This window comes from Trichosurus vulpecula, chromosome 7 (genome assembly GCF_011100635.1).
Source record: "Trichosurus vulpecula isolate mTriVul1 chromosome 7, mTriVul1.pri, whole genome shotgun sequence".
Lineage (NCBI taxonomy): Eukaryota > Metazoa > Chordata > Mammalia > Diprotodontia > Phalangeridae > Trichosurus > Trichosurus vulpecula.
This window is the reverse complement of record NC_050579.1, coordinates 10,032,932-10,053,294: the sequence shown is the minus strand read 5'-3', so window position 1 is coordinate 10,053,294 and position 20,363 is coordinate 10,032,932. Positions and strand designations below refer to the sequence as shown.

The 20,363-nt window shown below is 49.2% G+C and overlaps 1 protein-coding gene across 1 annotated transcript in view; it reads left to right on the top strand.

The window, feature by feature from the left end:
- LOC118856516 (collagen alpha-2(VI) chain-like) overlaps positions 1–20,363 on the top strand; it is a 115,150-nt gene that overhangs the window by 76,666 nt on the left and 18,121 nt on the right.

Sequence of the window (20,363 nt, the reverse complement as noted above, 5' to 3'; positions counted from 1 at the left end):
ACATATCCCAAGCATTCCACCTTGCCCCCACCCCGTCCTGACCCCAGAACACAGATGTCCACAGACCCCTGAGATGCAGTCCTGCTCCTCTCTTCTGATTTCAGCCAGTGATGGAGCACTCCACACCTTAGCCCGGTGGGGCTCCCATGAAGCTGAAGCACCCCTGCAGACCAGGCAGGGAAAGGATCTGGATTCTTCATGATGAACCAAGAGCAGTAAATAGTCCTAAACTCTTAATGGTGCTAATCGAAAACAGGAATGCAGAAGGTCTCCAGGTCATAGCCTAACCTTTCCAATGCTTCTTCAAGTACCAAGTAGTTCCCCACTCTGCGTGTGTGTGTGAGTGCCTGTGGGGGTGCATGGGTACACAGAGAGATCCATATCAGAGGCATTTTAGAGGGGAAACCTCAGTGTCCCCGTAAGATGAGGCACAAGTGGTTTCATGAGTCTCCAAGATGATCCCAGGGGGCTTTCCTTTTATTGTTCCCACACTAGTCCTGATGAAATCCAGATTATCGACCTTCCAGTCCCATCTTTGAGATGGATTCTCATGTTCTCTTGGCCACCCCCACACCTCCCGTAGAAGTGGATGCAGAGCTTCCCGGGGAGTGAACAAGTGAACAGACATATGATCAGAGCAGCGCTGACCAGTGCTGGTGGGGAACCAGTCCCCCTCGAGTCCATCCCATGCACACCGCAGAACACTTTTCCTGGAGCACCGTGGTCCCATGATCGCCTTGCCACCTCCCCACACCAGGTCCTGCAGGGCCTCTCTCATACCTCTTGCACCTACCATGAGCATCATGGCCTCCCATCCAAGACCACCAAGCAGGGAGACAGACTGCCACCTCCAAAACCTTCGGCCCAGGGCCCCTGTCCCTGCCCCTTCCTTCCCAGCAGCCTCTCCCCACCTCCTCACCAAGGTCCAAGATGAGGGAACTTGAGCTTTCTGCTTCCTTGCCCTTGCCCCGTCACCCCTTTGGAATCCAGCCCCAAGTGCCCATTTCTCATTGGATAGCTCAATGCCTTCTTAGTACTCCTACATTGCTTTCCCTGCTTGCTGGGAGAGCTGCTCGGTGCCTTTCCTCCATTGGTGCTTCATCTGCCTGAATGATCAATCATTATAGAAGATCCCCCATATTACAGTGTAAGCCCAGCACATATACATCAGGTTATCCTCTGCACAAGCCCCTTCCCCGTTTTCCAAACCTTTGGACTCTCCTGCTTGGAGACTGATAGGCTCTGAACAAAACACAGGATACATTCCTCAGACAAAAGACACGAAACATTCCTGAGACTGCCTTCTAAGAACCTAGCCAATTCTTGGGAACGAGTTGGGAGGGGGTGGGGCTCCCCTCTCTGGTGGGAAAAAATTTATTTGTTCAGGATCCTATAAAAGTCACCATGCAGGTGAATCATGTTGGAATCTCACCCATGGGGAGGACACTTTGCCTGGGACCTTTTCCTTGTTCAGAACGCCAAGGAAGCTGTAATGAGGGATTCTCCAGCTTGAAGAAACTTTGGGCAGTGGCATTCCTCTGAACAGGTGATGCCTCTGTGTGTCTGTGTCTCTGTCTTTGTTACTCAGATAGTCAAGACTCATGAGGAATTAATGCAAATGTATGAAACCAAGAATCATTCCCCAAAGGAGACAAAGTCAGAGAATATGAACAAATGATTCTCAGAGAAGAATCACAAACACTTTTCAACCACATAAAAGATTGCTCCAAATCCAATCGGGAAAATGAACACTGAAACAACTCTGACTCTGCCTCTCACACAGGACTCACCAAACTGACAAAGAGAACAAAAGACAGAATGTGGGGATGTGGAAAGTGAATACACGTTGTTGATGGGACTGTGAACAGGTCCAGTCATTGTGGAAAGCAATCTGGAATTATGCCTTGGAAAAAATAACTAAAATGTCTGTACCCTTTGACCCACCAATGGGTGTATATGCAAGGAAGGCAGAGATAGGAAAAGCCCATATGTGCCAAAATATTCGGAGCAACATTTTCTATGATAGCAGAGAACTGGAAACAAAGTAGATCCCCATCAGTGGGGAAGTGTATAACAAATTGTGATGCAGGAATATAATGGAATATTACTGTGCGTTATAAAATGAGAAATACGGAGACTTTAGAGAAACATAGAGAGATCTAATGGAATTGACATAAAGCAGCAGAATCAAGAAGACCATAGAGATGAGTACTACAGGAATGTGAATGGAAAGAAAAACAAAACCGACCCCCATCATTAGAATGACTCTGCTTCCCTCTGGAAAAGGAGGGAGAAATGCCCCCAGCACTAAATGCCTCTTTGGCAGAGGGAAGGGATGATGATTCCAAAGCACAGATAGATTCTGCCCTCTGATTCCCATATAGCCCCACATCATCTTAATACACAAGGCAACTTTTTCTTTTTGTTTTGTATCTAGACTGTTCTTTTTGAATTATAGTCATGGGGCTCTTCCCACCAAGTATCAGGGAAGTATAAGAGATGAGTCTTTCCTCCTTGAGTTAGAATCTCTAGTTTGTGTTTCTTGTCATCCACACTTAATGCATTTATTTGTAGCTTTGAGTTTTACCACTGCCTTCTTTCCTGGATGTTATTTCCTGTGAATTTCTATAGCGTTTTTCCTCCTACAATGGAGCTATTGCTTATTGCATGTAATGCTGTGTGTGTATGTGTGTGTGTGAGTGCAGTTCTCTACCTCTCTTTTTTTTAATTAAAGTCTTTGCAGATTTTAATGAGATTTCCAAGTTTCCATTTTTACCATTAACTGTTCTTATCTTTGGCAAGGGGCTCACCATTTCTATGTTTGAAAACTCTGGTTTAGAAATACAAATCCCACTCCCTGACGGCATCTCCTAGCATGGGGGCTCCATAATGGGACCTCAGATAACATGTCTTATCCAAATTTTGGCCCTCCCCTCAGGTATACATTAAGTGCTTGTCTCAGATGAGTACTGATTAAAAAGCACACCCTTTGCCACAATGCCATGATCACTAGGAGCAGATACCAAATGGAAGAGGACAGAATTGTTTGGGGAAGGAAGAGAAGCCATGTGCAGAAATGGCAGGACATCAGGCTATGGTGATGATGTGGTGACTATGGACATGGCATATGAAGCAGCTTCAGCATCAGTGCCAAGGGTTCCTGAGCCATGCCAGGAGCTACAGAATGGTGTGTGCAGGACCAGAGATCAGCTGGATGAGTACCAGGCATGTGGACACGAGCACAAACGGGCAGTTCTTCAATCACTAAGTATTTTTCATGCACTAAGTGCCCACTAACACGGCACCTAGACTCCAGGAAAATGAGGCCACAAAAGGAAGTGTCTGGATAGTGCCATCCCTGGGATTGCCAACTCCACTCACACTATTGAGACATCCCCTGCTAGTGGGGTGGTTTTTGTTCCTTAATGACTCGACTTAGAGTCAATCCCATTTCTGTTCCTTAAATTCTACATAACAAGTATGATCTGTCTTCAGATGCATAGTAAGTCTTCGTTGCTACTGGGTGAACTGAGTATTCCTAAGAGAAAGCTAGAAATGCAACGAGTTCATATGTTGGTGGACAGATGCTTCTGAGTGGTCACAAACAGGAACTGTACCAATGTTATGAGAAAGAAGTTTCCCAAGACTAAACCTGGCACACGTGGCCATAATAAGAGCTGACACTCACACAGTGCTTTCTATTTATTAGCTCATTCTCCTCACAGCAATGCTATGAAATACAGGCTTTTAGCACCCACATTTGACAGATGATGAAAGTGGGGCAGACATGGGTGAAGTGGCTTTCCCAGGTGCCAGAGGCAGAATTCACACCCAGATCTTCTTATCTGAATGCATACGATGAAAGCAGAGAGATCCAGGAACTCAGCTGAGCACACCAGTCACATGCTTGCTGTTTGCTGAATAAATGAGCTCAATTCCATGAAAGATGTAATCCCTGTAACATGAAATATAAAGGCATGTCAGTAATAGGAAGGGTCCTTTATCACTGTCACAGCCTCTAAGTCCAATGTGGTCTTCTAGAGCGAATAAGAGTGACCATGATGAGGGTTTACTTGTATTCAACAATGGGGCTTCACTGGAGCATTGAGATGGGGTTGGGTTGTAGGTGGGAATTGTCTTTGACACTGGTAGGGGAAGAGACTTATCCAAGGTCACACCACCCTTATGTGTCAGGGGCAAGACTCAAATCCAAGTCTCCTTGACCTTGATATTAGCTCTCTACAAATTATACCACACCACTTCTCTATTATTGTGTTTTTGGTCAATCTTCTTTGCTCTCACGGAGTGACTCAAGCATCATCTCCATTGTGTAGACAAAGGATAGAAAGTAAAGCAGTTAATTCAAAGGATCAGGTCTCTCAGAAAGTCTGAACAGACATATAACTTGGACATAGAGCCCCAGAATCTGAGTTCATGGCTTACTTAAGGTTTTCCAGAGATTGGAACTAGCCCCAATCTAAAGGATAGGTTGACCTTCAGGTTTTGTATTTATTTGTCCTCTCCCCTTATTTTAAGAGCAGCCTATCCTGGAATATTTGCCCTCATCTCCCTTCTCTGTCCATTTGCATAAAGATTGTCCCTCTCAAAGGACAGGCAAGATCATGAGTCTAGCTAGTAACCAGGGGGAGACTGAAGAAATCACGAGAGTTGGACCCACAGGGAAAGAGCAGGGGCATGATCTGGAAGTCCTTTTGTCCTTATCCTGCACAGGGGAGGTAACATTGAAAAGGGGAAGCAAAGAGGAAGAAAGAAGAAAGAAAAGGAAGAAGGATAAAGAAGAAAAAACAAGGGAACACAGGGGAAGAGAGAAGGAAAAAGGGAAAAGGATGGAGGATGAGAAGAGGCAGTTGAACTGGATTGCCTCTGAGGTCAGAGAAGGGAGGAACAGAGAGAAGGATGCCCCCCCACTCTGTGGTCCTGCCTTGGTCTATAGGACACAGTCTAAGGAGCAAAAAGACAGCCCAGGTTTATGGGGAGTGACTTCCCCTGGGACAGCCCCTATACTCAGGACTGCCTTAGGATATGAGCTAAGACTCACTCCCTCTAGAAGTGAAAGAAAAGTGCCTCCTGCCACTGGGATCTTGCACTCCAGAAGCCAAAGCCTCCTGGGGAATGGTCCTATGATGAATGTTATCAGGCCTCTGGGATGGGGATGTGAGTCAAGAGGGGGAACCAGGCCCTCAGAATGTCCCTGGGCTCTTCATCCCACTGGATGGTCTCTCATTAAAGGGTTACATCAGAAGAAAAAGCCATCAATGAAATCTTATCAGAGCTCCCAGAGGATCCCACGGACATGGTCACATTATAATTTCAGTACAGACTGATTAATTCATTGTGGGAGAGCAGGAATAGCAGGAACAGACCCAGCCATGGGAAGAACTGCAGAGCAGTGGTCAGCTGTTCCCGTTGCTGGCCCTTCCATCAGATCCCCCTGGCTATCTGTTACACCTTAGTCTGAATCAGAGTCTGAGCCAGATGAGTGGTGATGGTGCTGAAAGAGAGAGGTGTTCTTAAGAGCCATCTGGAAAAAGCATGGCCTGTGCCTTGGACCATGAAGGACAGGATCACTCTGGGCGCTTGCACATCCAGAGGTCAATGGGAACCCAGAATCTGGAAGCAAAGGGGCAGGGAGGGGCAGGGAATGTTCTCTCAAACCTGATCTTTGTTTCAGAAAAAGACTGAGCTGGACCCCTTAGGGCATGGGGCATTAGGACTGGGAGAGACTTCAGCTAGTCCAACCCCGAGATCTTACAGATGAGGAAACTGAGGCCTGGAATGGGGAGGTCACTTGTGCAAGACCCCAGGCCCTCTTTAGTTTGATGGTTTGCCTAATGAACTGAATCTCTGAATTCTAACATTTCTCAGACCAATTCTGGTCAGTTCAAGACAAATGTTTACTGAGGACTTGCTCAGTGCTATGCCTTCTAGTGGCATGAAGATGACCCTGGGGATGTAGTGGCTTTGCTGGTGGAGCACAATCCCTGAATGTCCTTCCAAACTGGAAAGACTCAGATTCTAGACCAGTGAGGGACAATGGGTCTGGTGCCTGAGACTCATCACTAGGTTATCTAGAGGGCAATGAGCACTTTGGTCACGGATCCTCTCGACAATCCATATGTCCAGTTATTGCTGAATTACACTCTGGCCATTGAAGGGAGAGCAGATGGATTCTGAAGGGATCAAAGTGCATATGTGGCACTGTGCTCAGGACTGGTGATAGGAGGAAGGAGTTGGTGCCCACTCTTAAGAAGCTCACCACTGAATAGGAAGGATTCTGTGTGTCCAGGAATAGGTAAGAAGCAAGGCATAGATGGACAAAAGAGCAGCCCAGAGAAAGTACTCCCAGAATAAGTGTGGCAGGATGCAGACGGTGCTCGTGGGTAGAACAAAGAGGGCTTTGTGGGCCCTGAGCTGGACTGGGAAGCAAAGAATGAGTTTCAGGGGAATGGGCCTATGAGGTCATGAGCCACACAGCCACACTGAGACAGGGGCAAGGGGCAAGATGGAAGCAGAGTGTGAGAAAACGAAACAAGACTCAGTCTGGGAAGACCCATTGGAAAGAGAATGCAGAAGGAGGGCTTGAAATGCCAGCCTCAGTGAGCAAGGGCGTGCTCTGAGAGGCACTCGAGGCTTCAGTAAGAGGGCCAGGAAGACTTGGGGGCCACATTCCCCTCCCCCGATCCATATGCTGCTGAAGTGCTCAAGGGAGCTCCAAGCTTCAAGGAAGGGGCCCACTGGGGTTAGTAGGGGAATTTACCTAACCCGGGAGCTCCCCAACCTTTCTGTCTCTTTCCCTTTCCCTAGAGGCAATGGGAGACACCAGAAGGTTCGGAGCAGTGCGGTGACATGGTCATTTCTGTGCATGAGGAAAACTAGATCATAGAGATTCAAGAGGGGAAAGACTGCAGAGGGATCAGGAGACCACTGCAGTCATCTGGGGGATCAGCATGGTGGCCATAAGGTATGAGAAAGGGATGAAGGTCAGATGGACAGAGCTTAGGGATGCATGGAGAGGGCAACAAGAAAAAAAAAGAAGAATCAGAGATGGTGCCAACATTAAGAACCCGGCTCCTGATGAAAATGAAAAAGGAAGGAGAGTAGGAAGAGAGGATGGTGGAAGGAAGAGAGAAGCTCAGTCTGAAATGTCAGTGGGACATTTGGGAAGAAATGGAGGTCTGTACCTCCAGGGAGACATCGTGAAGGACTCGTGAATTTGGGAATCGTCCTCAGAGAGGCGAGCGATCATCACCTCCCTCATAATGTACAAGATCTCCAAAGGGGTTTGTAGAAGACAGAGGACAGAGTCTGGGAGACTGCCACCCCAACCAATAGAGGGGAGGAAGCAGCAGCTAAGCTCTCAAGAAGAGAGACAAGCAGCAGCTGGGTCACAGGAAGCAGGGTCCATTGTAGGAGAAGGGTAGAGGATGGGCACCACAAAAAAAAAAAAGCCTCAGGAGTTCAGAACAGAAAGGCCCCACATGACCTGGGAGAGGGCTGGCCAGGGGTAGGGGTAGAAGCTCTTCCTCAAAGGGCTGAGGACAAAGGGATGAGGCAGCAGGAGCATCATGTGTAGCTTGTGTGTTCAGGAGTTCACCAGTGAAGGCAGGAAGACAGACTGAGACAGAGAGACAGAGATAGAAACAGAGAGATACAGAAACATAGAGACAGAGGGAGGGAGAGACAGGGAGAGACAGAGAGACTGAAATAGACAGAGACAGAGGAGAGAGAGAGAGAGAGAGAGAGAGCGCACCAGGGGAAGCTGTGTCTTGTAGGTTAAGGGACACATTCTATATTCCTATAGCCCTTCAGATGCTGTAGCCGTCATGTCTACCCCCACCCCCACCCCAGCTCCTTCCCCTCTCCCTCCATTCTCCAAGGCATTATCTTGAAGTCTTTCCCATCCTCATAAGGCACTGGGGGAGAGGAGCCCGCTGGGTATGTCCTTGGACAGACCATGTGCATTCTAATCCCACTTCAGACACATGTAGCTATTGGACCTTTAGGTCAAATGACCCTTATTGAACCTTTCTCCAAGCCTCCATTTCTGTAAAATGGAAAGAACCATCCTTGCCCTACCTGCCACCCAGCAGGTGCTTAATCGATCTGTGATGAATAGGAGTGAAGTCTCCCGGTAAATACAGCACCAATATTTCTATTGCCTGCTTCCTTCTGAGGACATCAGCTCTATCAGAGTTGCCTCACACTCACTCTGGAGACTCACCTTATAGTGAACATGTTTCTAATGGCAGCCTGGAGGAGGAGGAGGAGGATGGCCACCGTGTGGTGGAGGAGGGCAGTGGGGTCCTCCTGGGCCTATTCCTGGGCCATGTGGAGGACCGCCAGGGTGGTGGTGGCCATGAGGGTGGTGGCCATGAGGGTGGTGTCCATGCGGATGGTGACCGTGAGGCGGGGGGCCAGGAGGGGGGTGCCCACCTGGCCCCGGGGGTGGCGCTCCTATTGTTAAAAAGGACACTGGTTAGACAGTTTACAATTTCCTTCTCTTCCCACCTAAATAAATTCACCAAGGCCCTTGCTACACAGCACAGACCATCACAGGAGGCTGCCTGCCACACAAGGCCTACTAAGCCACAGGAGGCTGCCATGCCTCAGGGCACTGAGGGAGGCATTTGGAAGCCTCTGGGCAATTCTTCCTTGCCTTCCCTGTCTAGACCAGGCTTATATCAGCCACAGGTACATGTGCCCATTCCAGGAATTATAATGTTCTTCCCAACCACAACAGGATGATGTACTTGGAAGACAGCTAAGGCCCTAGAAGAGGAGCTAGAAGCAGCTTGGAGGCCACCTAGTGCATGCAAATCCCCATTTCACCGATGAGAAAACTGAGGCCCAGGCAGAAGGGACTTTCTTAGGTCAACCAGGGACCAAGGTGTCAGAAGCAGGATGGGGAGCCAGATGTTCTAACTCTAGAGCTGTACTACGCTGTTCCTTAATAAATGATGGTTTTTAAAAAAATAAAATAATAAATGAGGTTTGAGGAATGAGTTCATCACCCATCCACAAAGGCCTTCAGAAAAGCATTCTTTCCTGTAGAAGTGACACAGCACAAGGAAAAGAGCGATGGTTATGGAGTCAGAAGATCTGGGTTCGAGTCCTGACCACCATTTATTAGCTAAGTGTTAGAAAGTAAGTCACATCATCTGTTTACTTATTGGCAAATGGACCCAAGCTGGACCTTGGAGACCTCGACACGAGGCCAAAGATGCAAAGTTCCTGCACCAAGTGGTTGGAAGCCACACCAACCACAAACCACAGATGACCAAGTGGAAGAGCACTGTGAAAGACTGTTGGTGGAAGGCAGTTTATCACAACAGGAAGAGAAGAGGATTTGGAAAAGACCCTGGTTCCAGAGCCTGGCTTCCCCAGCTAGGATCTTCTACAAAAAGCCCCCCCCCGATCCCCCTTAATGCTGGGGCCTTCCCTCCATGGGATTCCTCCAACTTATCCCATACATTGGTTGTTTACATATAGCTGTTTGCCTTTTGTTTCCCTTTAGAAGTAAGGTCCCTGAGGTCGAGCTCTCTTTTAGTGTTCGTCGTATCCCCAGCACTTAGTACAGTGCCTGGCACATAGTAGGCTCTATTAAATGTTTATGGCCTGACTGGCCTTTCTACTTACTACCACTGTGACCCTGGGCAAAACATTTAGCCTCTTGGGCCTTAGTTTCCCCATATGTAAAGTGAGGGGGGTTGGGCTAGATGACCTCTGAGATCCCTTGTGGCTCTAAAGCTCCTAAGTCTGGGGGGGAACAAGGATCAGCATGGATGGAGAGAGGGAAAACTCCCTCTTCCCCTACACCCAAAAAATCACAAGTCCTGGACATATAATAACATGGTGGTGCTGACTCTGAAAAGCCAGATCCAAGATCATCACTGGAAAGTTGCTTTCTAAATGTTGGAGAGTTCTCCAAGCATCAACATCCATCTTTTTGGGACTGGGCATGTCCATTCAGTGGGGTACAGAGCGCATGGATGGCCTTCCTTATGGTACCCCAAAACCATTGGTGATCCCCCTGAATTTGCCAACTTCCAATCACTACTACATCCCTATATGAACTTTGTGGCCCTTGCACAGAGAAGAGGAGGTAGATGTTTGAAGCCATACCTGGACCGGGATTCCACATTTCTGCCCCTCCTTTTGCTGCCTAAAATACAAAAGGACATCACAGTTATTAGGATGTGAAATTCACTTCATCTCCCTCTGAATTGCCCCCAGTTGAATAATGTCTTATGCACATGTCTTTCAAAGGCCCCTCTCTCAGTAGCCTCTTGAGGGCACATCTAATCTGTTCTTTATAACCAGTGTTTTCTAATGTTTATCACTTGCAAATGTTCAGGATAAGTCTTCTGTGACCATGGATGACAACTGGAATAAAGGAGACAGACTAACACGTGTCGCAATAGAGAAGGAAAGAACACAGTTGACTCTGTCCATTGTTGGCAACTCCATCACGGGGTCAATTATCATTCTCATATTACAGATGAAGAAACTGAGGCCTCCACACTGGTAGTATTGTTGAAAATGCACCCAGTTCAGCAGGTTCGTTCTGGGTCCTCCAATTCTTCCAATTCCCTGGAAAGCTATAGAAGCAGCAGCATTGAAAATACGGGCCCCAAGAAGCAGAAGACTTTCCATGTTGGCTCCATGAGCAAGTCAGCTGCACTTGCCCATTCACCTTAGGTCAGGAACTGGATGAACCAGCAGATGGCACCACCAATGCTTCCTATCACCTCTGTGTAATTCATTGTGTCAGCTCCCTGAGATGCTTAGAGTATGGGTGCTAAACCAGAATGTGCTGGCAGGGCTCCTGTCTGGCAGGACCATGATACCAACTCTTGTGTCTCTGAGGAGTCTGCTCCCTTTTCTCTCCAAGTGTGTTTCACACACCATCCCCAAGATCTAGACTTCAGGCATAGCTTATGTCAGTCTCATTTTTCTATCTACAAGTAGGAGGATAAGCCCCTACTATGGGGCCTACTGGTCTACCTCAACTGAGCCTGGTAAGCAATCCTCAGAGATCTGGCACAAGAAGGTCCTTAGTCTCTGCTGCAGCTTGGCTCATGGACTGCTGTCCAGGGAAGCTTGATGTGAGACCACAGCTGTGGTGTGAGAAGCAGAGAAGGATAGAAATAGGAGGAAAATCACAAATAGATTGGAGACAGAAAGGTGGAATCTTGAGTGCTTGAGGGAGTGTGAATGGCCACATGGAGGAAGTGGATCAGAGAAGAGGCTCCAGGTCACCTGTGCTCAAGGTGGACCATGGGAGTGTTTGTAAGGACTGGACCAAGCCTCCAGGCATATGCTGAAGAGCAGTGCTGGCCACAGGTCAGGGGGTAGGGAAGATGAAGCTGAACTTACCCTCCTTCAAAAGTCCTGACCTGATGTAAAACCTCTCCCTCCCCCATTGTGGACCTTGAAAACTATTTCTGCCCTCCCCTGGGATATATTTATTTCTATATGGATGTGACATTTCCTCTGACAGAATGTATCCCATGAGAGCAAGAACTGTTTCTCGTTTGTATCTCCACCACCCAGCACAGGGCTTGGCGTGTAGTAGGTGCTTAATAAATGCTTGCTTTTTGATTGATGCTTGAGGATTGAGCCAGCGTGGTGCAGGCTTAGGGAGCTCTTACCGAGCTGGAAAAGCTCCAAGTACTGGCCAGCCATGGCCTACATCTGTGGACCAGGCCACCTGAGTTTGGAAAGGCTCAATACCAGAATCATTTTGGCCACGGCAACTGACAGGCATTTAAGTGCCTACTGTGTGTCAAGTCCTGTGCTAGGCCCTGGGGATATGAAGGCAAAGATGGAGAGACAGTGTACACACATAGATACAAGATGCAGAGAAGGGGATTAGGAGAGGGAAAAGACCATCTATTGAGGCATAGAAGGACTGCAATTGGTGTTGATGAATGGCACACCCAGGCTGATGGAACCACAGATAGCACCCAACCTGGTCCTGGCCCAGCTATGGCAAATCACCTCAGGAAATTCCTGTGAATTCCACCTTGCTGCCTGGGGCCCCAGGGGCAAACTCTGAAGATGGCAAAGTTGTGGCCCTCATCCCACCTCTCTCCGGGAACTGCTGACCCCAGGGACCCAGGGCCTTCCTGACACTCATCCTTACCCTGGCCACCTCTCTGAATATCTCCTCTACCCACCTTCAAGTCTGCCTGCCCTTGACCATGGGACCAATCTGACAAATCAGGGCCTACAACCCCTTCCAGCTCACGATGCATTAACAGTGAGGGAGCAGCTGCCCTTTCTCTGCCAAGGAAGGTGAACTTTGGACTGGAAAGCACAGAATAAAGGCTTGGGCCGAGATAAGCAGGGAAATAAGCAGCTGGGCACACCCAGCCCGGGTAAGCCACACCCTCCCACACTGAAAGAGCTGGCAGGGGTGAATGTTGAGGCCAATGTCCTACAGGGCTGTAGAAGGGCAAGATGGTCCAAAGTGGGAAGAGAATGGTTTTCTGCACACTCTCAGGCAGCAAACTCAACCTTGACTCCCAGAAAAATCCCAGAACACATTATTAAAGGAATGGTCAGTGAGCTGAAGAAAAGGCAGCAGAGATCCCACAGACCTGTGTGGCTTCATCACAAACAGGCCACACCAAGAGGATCCGGGTCCCTTTTCCAACCAGGTTCCTGAGAGATGGGTGAAATGCTGGACACAGAACTGACCTGAGTTTAGCAAAGCATTTGATTGAGTGTCTCCTGCTTTCCTCGTAGACAAGATGGAGACAGCCTGCACGATGAGTCATTCAGTCAAGCCAACCAGAAGGACTGGTTCTGTGTTCTGATTAACTATTGATCAAATGACCAGGTCCTGTACTGTCAGCGTATCATGATCATCTCAATTATTACATCATTTCACCAAATGAGATAATGGATGTAAATCACTTTGAAAACTATATAGCGCTATACAAATGTTATGTATCACTACCGTTATTCCCATTTTGAAGTTAAGGAAAAAGGAGGCCCAAGGTGGGGAATGGATTGCCCAGGCCCACAGATAAAAGTGCCACAGTGTGGAAGTTTAATGTGGGCTTTCCACCTCTGGCCTAGACCACTTTAGCCTGGACCCTGCAGCCTCAGGACAGGCAAGTTGATAGCAAGTTTGGGACCTTTTGTAGTGGGAGGGGACATGAGGAAGAGGCAGGTTATGGACTGGCTCAAGCCAAAGGTCACCCTCACCACAGCCACCAGGCAGAGGGAGGAGAGGGCTGAGGGGCCAGCCCCTCCCCCAGCTGATCTCCAGCCAAGAGTCAGGAAGAACTGGGAATGCTGAGCTGACCCTGGTGCTCAGGGAGTCCACACTGGTCCAGACTCCAAGCGCTTGGCTCAGGGACTTCAGGCATTGATGATGCCAGCTGTTTATCTTCCAGCTCAAAGCACAAAGCCACCATCTCCCCACTCCTCCAGCACCAGTGGCTAGCACACTGGCCTTCCAACAGGAAGGCCTGGGTTTGAATCTCACCTCAGGTGCTCCCTAGCTATGTGTCCCTGAGCATGTCAATCCCACTCTCTGGGCCTCGGTTTCCCCATTTGTGAAATGGATATGGACTTCATGGCCTCCAAATGTCCCCCTTTAAAGTCCTTTAAGCCGAGGAATTGAAGTTCATTCTACTGGATGGAGAAAAGGAATTTGACCAGGGCCTGGCTGTGCCTCCTAGTGCACCCACTGTCTCACTGCGGGGTCCTCTGTCCATGAATGCAGACCCCACACCCTCTCTGCCTTGGCAGACAGTCATCTCACTCAGCTGCAGGGAACTGTCCCTCCCTGGGGAGCCAGCCCTCTGACCACAAGTCCCCCAAATCTCAGTGAGATTGGTCCTGGGCCAAGCTGAGCACTATCTAGACTTGGGCCTGGTTCTGAGCCTTCTTACCTTGGTGGGACCTGTCAGAGCTGGGCATCACTGGCCCATGCTTGGAGACCCCAGACTCCCCTCTCTGACAAACTGAGTCAGAATGAAAGGGTTCCACTTTCACAGAAAATAGCCTTTCTCAGAGCTCACAAAACCACCAGGTCTCTCTTCCCCAGGAAAAAGATAAGACCTCTACAAACCCCTGATCAACAGGATTTCACGTTAAAAAGGATCTCACAGGCCATCTGGTACAAGTCATACATCAACCTCCTCCCTGACATCCTAGATAAGAGACCATCCTACCTCTGTCTAAATACATGCAGGGATAGGGAACTCACTACCTCTTGAGGAAGCCCACTCCCCTTTAGCACCATTCTCTTTGTTAAGAGGCTGTTCCTACCATCTGGCCTAAGTTGGCCTCTTTGAATGTCCCACCATTGCCCCTGGTTGTAGCCTCTGGGGGCCAATCCCTCTTCCATGTGACAGCCCTTCCCATCCTGGCAGGCAGCCTTCTCTACTTCAAGTAAACACCCCCAATGCCCTTCCCTGAACCTCCTGTGCTGTGTTCTCCAGTGACCAGCCCATCCTGGGATTCTTCAAGTGGGAGTTACCCACAGGCCAGGCCAAGTGTTCTCTTCAGATGGCGCTGCTGTCACACAGAGCCAAGATAACAGCAGAAAGGGCTGCCCCCCTCTCCTGCCCCTGCCTGTGCCAGTGCAGAAACCTGCCAGAGACAGACAAACCATTGGAGACCCAACTTCTATGTCATTGGCTGAGCCTCAGTGCCAGGCATGGGGCTGTGCCTGGAGCAGGACGGCAGCAATCTTGGCTTTGTTGGACTGAGCCAAGCTCAGGGGCTTGGAAATTACTCGGCCCAATCCCCAAAATTTGGAGAAGGGAGACTGAGGCCTGGGGAGAGAGGGAGGCAGGGTGGGAAGCCAAGACTCCCAACACAATTCTCTTTCCATTGGAACACCCCCTCCACACCAATACTGTGTCAATGCTTCAAAGACCCTGCATTCTCTAGATTCTCCCACCACTCCCACAGATAGCAGCCCCTACTCCCCAGGACTTTCACCCAATAATACAAATTAGATCCAGAAATACCTACGTCCCTTCCACAAAGTGATGAGAGCAGAGGCAGGACCAAGAACCTTCCTGCTCACACGCTGGCTTCCCCTTAAATGCCAGGGCTGGCCTTCAGAGGCAGCTTATCTCAGCCAATCAGAAGCCTCAGAAAAGAGGGCCCAGATGTAATCTGTTTAAAGAAGGTGGACGCCCAGGCCATATACCCTTAGAAAAGGTGAAGCAGGACAACCAGCCCCTGAATTACTCCTCTCTGACACCTGGAGAGGCGTGTGCCAGGAATGTCAATATCTGCACCCACCCAAGACGTAGGGCCTCTGATAAGAAGTGACTCACTCCATGGGCAGGCCCCCAGTGGACCCTGGAGAGAACGATATACCACCTGAGGAGGGAAGGCATACTCTCAGAATGCCCACAAATGGGGGATCAAGTGGAAAGGCCCAGCTGTGAAGCAGAGCATCCAGGTCTGGGGAGGACCTTTACACAGAGACCTCTGTAGGGTTCCAATTGGGAAAAAGCCCTAAAATACAGTAAATAAGCAAAAAGCCATAAAAACTTAAACTCTGTGAAAGGCGGAAGCCCAAATATGGAGACCTGTTTACAAATTGTAACTTAGATACTAAATCATAACTTAGACACTGAGTTAAAATTTAACATACTATATGACCTATCGAAAGCCAATATAAGAATATTGTGCCATACATGTGACCGGGACATGATCAATATACAAACTTGTGTTTGGGCATAACATTGGCTTAACGCCCAGGCTCATTACTAAGCAGAAAACCAAAAAAATCTCCACCGGGCTGGAGGGCTGTGCTGCTCCTAACTTTGTTTTCTATAATTATCAGGGTGATTTTGGGGTTCTTGTGGGAGGGGCTGTGCTAAACTGTCTGGCCTCCCCCAAACCAAAGATTGCCCCTGTTTGTAAGTATTCATAATGACTGATTAAATTACTCCTATGATCAATATTCAGATACTTGCCTCTTCCTCTGGTGTTAAGAAGAACACCCCACGATTATGGGGGAGGTATAGGGTCCCCAGCCAGGGGAGTTCCCAACCTTACAGCCTCCTTGTCTCATCTGAAAGGGGGAAATACAGGCAGGAGCTCCCTTTTAATCAACAGTGTATGAAGGTGGTGACCAATATTTGCTGGAATGGACAGTCAGGAGACAGAGGGGCAGGTGTTCGTGACTTTGGGCCTCAATTTACTCACCTGTCAAATCAAGGGGCTACACGAGATGGCCAATAGGGTCCCACCCCATTCCAAATGCCATGCTCCTGAGTTCCAGCTGTGTGATTTCGGGCAAGTCCTCAGTTCTGTCTGTTGTGAATGAAGGGGCAGCACTCAGTGGTCTCTGACCTCCCTTCCAGCTCTAACAGTCTCTATGTCTGTGATGCTGAGCACGGACTGCCTGCAACGGAACACTCCAGGCTGAGACCAGCCTATTCCCTTCTCTCTTGAGGCCTACCCCACCCCATTGCCCTGAGCCCTAGAAGGCTTCTCTGACCCAGTGGATCCATGTTCCTTGAATTTCCACCATCACTGTCCCTCCCAAAGCCTCTCCCCTGCCCCTGTAATAAATGAGCACAATAAAACAAAAAAGTGGTCAGCTGGGCCCTGTCTGGACACAGATAACCCATTCTGCCATGGCTGTCCCCTACCTGGGGCAAGCAGAAGCTCCTTGAGGGCAGAGACACACATTCCTCATCTGTATCCCCAGCACAGGGCACACAGTACAGCCTTACTCAATGCTTGTGACCTTGAAGTTACTTTCCCTTTTCATTATTCAAGGTCTCACAAAACTCACATTTAGGTATTGGGTTCCTAACCCTCCCAACCCAGCCTCACTTCACTCTGAATCAGTGTGAACAAGTCTTTCCAGGCTTCCTCATTTGACACCCCATTAAGGTCTTTGACCACAACTTGTCCAATCATCCCCCATGGAGGGGTAATGCTACTAGCTGGAGTTCTTAGCCACACCCTAAACTGCACTCTGGCTACTTCAGTGTGTCCCAAAGAGACTTGTCAACTGACCCCTGGGGACAGTGATGGGGCTGTCTGGGGCTGCAAAGTTCACCACGAGGGCTCCACTTGGGGACCAACCTCCTTGGGTCCAGAGCAAGGACCTGGAGCTGAGGCTGCCAGAGGGCAGCCCTGGGGACTCCCCATTCCAGGCCCCACAGAGCTAAGCTACAGGGAGCCCCCTGCAGGAGGGGGCCCATCCTCTGGCCTCTAGCCCCAGCCACAGTAAGTGAAGGCCCCCACTCAGGAACCCAGGAACACCCCAGGGGCTTTCTTTCTTGGACTCAGCATCCAATCTCGTCTGGGACACTCAGCAGCTGATGATTGTGAGCAAGTCCCCCAGAATCCCAGGGCTTCCCTTTTCTCCTCTGTAAAATGGGGGAGGTGACCCCATGACCTCTAGGGTCTCCTCCAGATCTACCTCTGAATGTTCCTTGGATGGAGTCCAGTGGCCGCAGACACATCTCCCTTCAGAAAGTTCGAGATGATGTGATATGGTTCATTAAGCACCAGCTTTGAGCCAGGCACCATACTGAGGATGCCCTGACAGAAGGGAAAGAAAGCCTGCCCTCCAGAAGCTTATATTCCAGGAAGGGGAAGCAGCACATTCCCGGGTAGGAGGGTCCCCCACATAGACACAGGTCTAGGCCTGGGAGAGCCCTCAGACCCCTTCATGGTACACACGAGGGAGCAGCCCATAAAGGTTAAGTGATTTGCCCAAGGTGACATGAGTGGTAAGAATCAGGACGGTGCTACTGGGAGGGACTTTGGGAAAGCCGTCCTGCCCTGCTACCCTGACTGCTCACCAATTAGCCAATAAACAAACCTGTCTTAAATGGGTAGGAGGAGAGAGGAGAAGGACTTTCAGGGGTAGACATCCTTCTGCGCCGCCTGCCAGGGGCTGCTCTGAAAGCAGTCTTGGAGCTAAACCAGTGCTGGCAGCCTGGCGGGAAATAATAGATGCAGAGACTGGGGTGCTCCCTTCAAGTCTTGGCACCCAGATCCCCCTAGAGGCTGATTCCTACCTTTTCCATTCTCCAGACTATGTACATTTACTTTGTACCTCCGTGTCCCCACACCTAAGGAAAGCACAGTCTACTGCCTAAGGAGGAGATTTTATTTTTGTCGTATCTCCACGGTGGCTGGCCCATAATGGCTTAAGAATGTGAATTGGATTGGTTGGGTTGGATTGTACTGGAGTTTCTAGGTTTTCTTCTAGTCCAGCCCCTACCTGAACAACAACCACAACAACAAAAATTCCCCTACCATGTCCACAATTTCTTCCCATCAACTCTATCATCCAGACACTACTTAAGACTTCCAGTAATGGAAGCGCACCGAGTTGTGAGGCAGCCCCTCCTGTTTCAGGACAGATCTCACAGTTAGGAAGCTTTCAGATTCTTTTAACATCAGAGATGGAAAAGCCATTACTGAACATCTGGCACCTCGAGTCCAAAGATAACACGTGTGGCAGGGTCCAACACAGAAGCATCTCAGGATGTGAGAAGCTAAGTGGCTGATAAGGAACAGGGATACAGGTGTCCTGACCTCCAGTCCAGAGCATTTCCCAGTACCTCCCACCCCCTTGTATAGAGCTGAAACTTGGTGTATTTCTTCTGCTCTTCTACTAGGTCTACACCCTAAGGCCAAGCAGAGAGTTGGAAGGGGTCAGGTAAAAATGGAGCCCCAGGACAAAGCTGGGGAGCTAGCCATCACCAAGCAGCCAATGAACAAACCCAAACACAGATGGAGTTGCAGGATGGGAGAAAGCCTGGACAGGAGGCAGGATGGGTTGGAAGGGAGAGGGAGTAGAGGCCAATGTAGGGAGCCAGGCCTGACCAGAGGGGGGCCTGAGCTAGCTGGTAGCTGTAGCAATGGGGAGGAAGCAGCCCATGGTGCTCTGGGATTCTCCCTCTCTTGGCCTTCTCCTTCACACCTATGGCTTCACCTACCAACTCTATGCTGGTGACTCTCAAGTCTTTAGTCCAGCCATCTTCTCTTCTGAGCACCAACTGCCACCCAAGGCACATCAAAAACTTGCTCCATCATTGCGGCCCCCATCCTGCCCTCCCATTATCTATCTGCAGCTCCACCCTTCACGACCCACCCTTCCACCTATAATCTTTGCCCCTTCTCCCTCCCTCACCTTCCTTAGCAATCTGTAGTCAGCTACTTGGGATTTCATTTCTGAAACATCTCCCAGATCCTCCCTCTCCTCTCTGTCCCTGCTGCCCCTCCCAGCTGCCCAACTCATCTCCACCCACCTGGCTTAGTATTAACAACCTCCTCTGCTCTTCCTGCCTCCTACAATTCTCCCTTCATACTACTACCAGAACGACTTTTTTTTCTCCTCTCAACTCTCTTTTTCTCTCAGCTAACAAGAAAATTGAGGACATTGTCTTTCTTTTACTTTGGGGGATGACCTCCTCTGACCACCTCCTTTACCAGTTACTAGGTTCTCCCTTCCTCCCCACCTTCTCCTACAATTCCCATGGGGACACATATTGGTGAAGAAACCCACATTCCCCACCCAAATCTCAAACATATGAGGCAAAGTCTCATATCCTCTGACTAGTTAGGGCTATGACTGATTAAAATCTGCTGCCAAGCGATTGGTTTGAGATAGATGGTCATTAAAAAAAACCTTAAACACAATTTAGCTTACTCCATTCAGTTCCAGCACCATCACCAAGTATGTGCAGAATGACCTTTCTTACACACAGCTCTGACCTCTCACTCCCATCCAAAATCCACAGTGACTCCCTAGCACCCTCTGAGTTCAATCCAACTTCATTTGCTTGTCATCGAAGGCCTCCCAACCACCTGAAGCCTCCCTATCCTTCTCAGCTGTCAGACACTCTGCCCAGACAAACTGGATTCCTTCGCCCCACCTTTCTGCCAGCATCCACCGAATTCTCCTACCTCCCCACCTTGTACCTAAAATATCTTAACTCCATCTCTTTGCAGGGCCTCTTGAGGGCCCACCCATTCTTTAAAAGAATAAGGACAGGGAATGATATTTCCCTAGTGTAAGAAACTCCCAGATGAATAAAGCTCCTCTGCCAATGAAGGTTGGCACTAGCTCTGCAGCCAATAGGCTGAGGACTTGCCTGGGGCACTCACCATCCAAGGGGTGTCTCGAACTGGGAGCTTCCTGAGTCCAAGGTCAGCTCTCTGTCCACTAGGCTACACTGTCTCTAAGTCTATCTCAATCAGAGTCCCCTTCTCTGTGCCACATCTGACAAACATGTGCCAACTTGGAATAAACTGAATTAAACATGGCACTGGCTTTGGAGTCAGAGGAACAGGGCTCCTGCTCCCTTTGTCAGCCATGTGACTTTTGC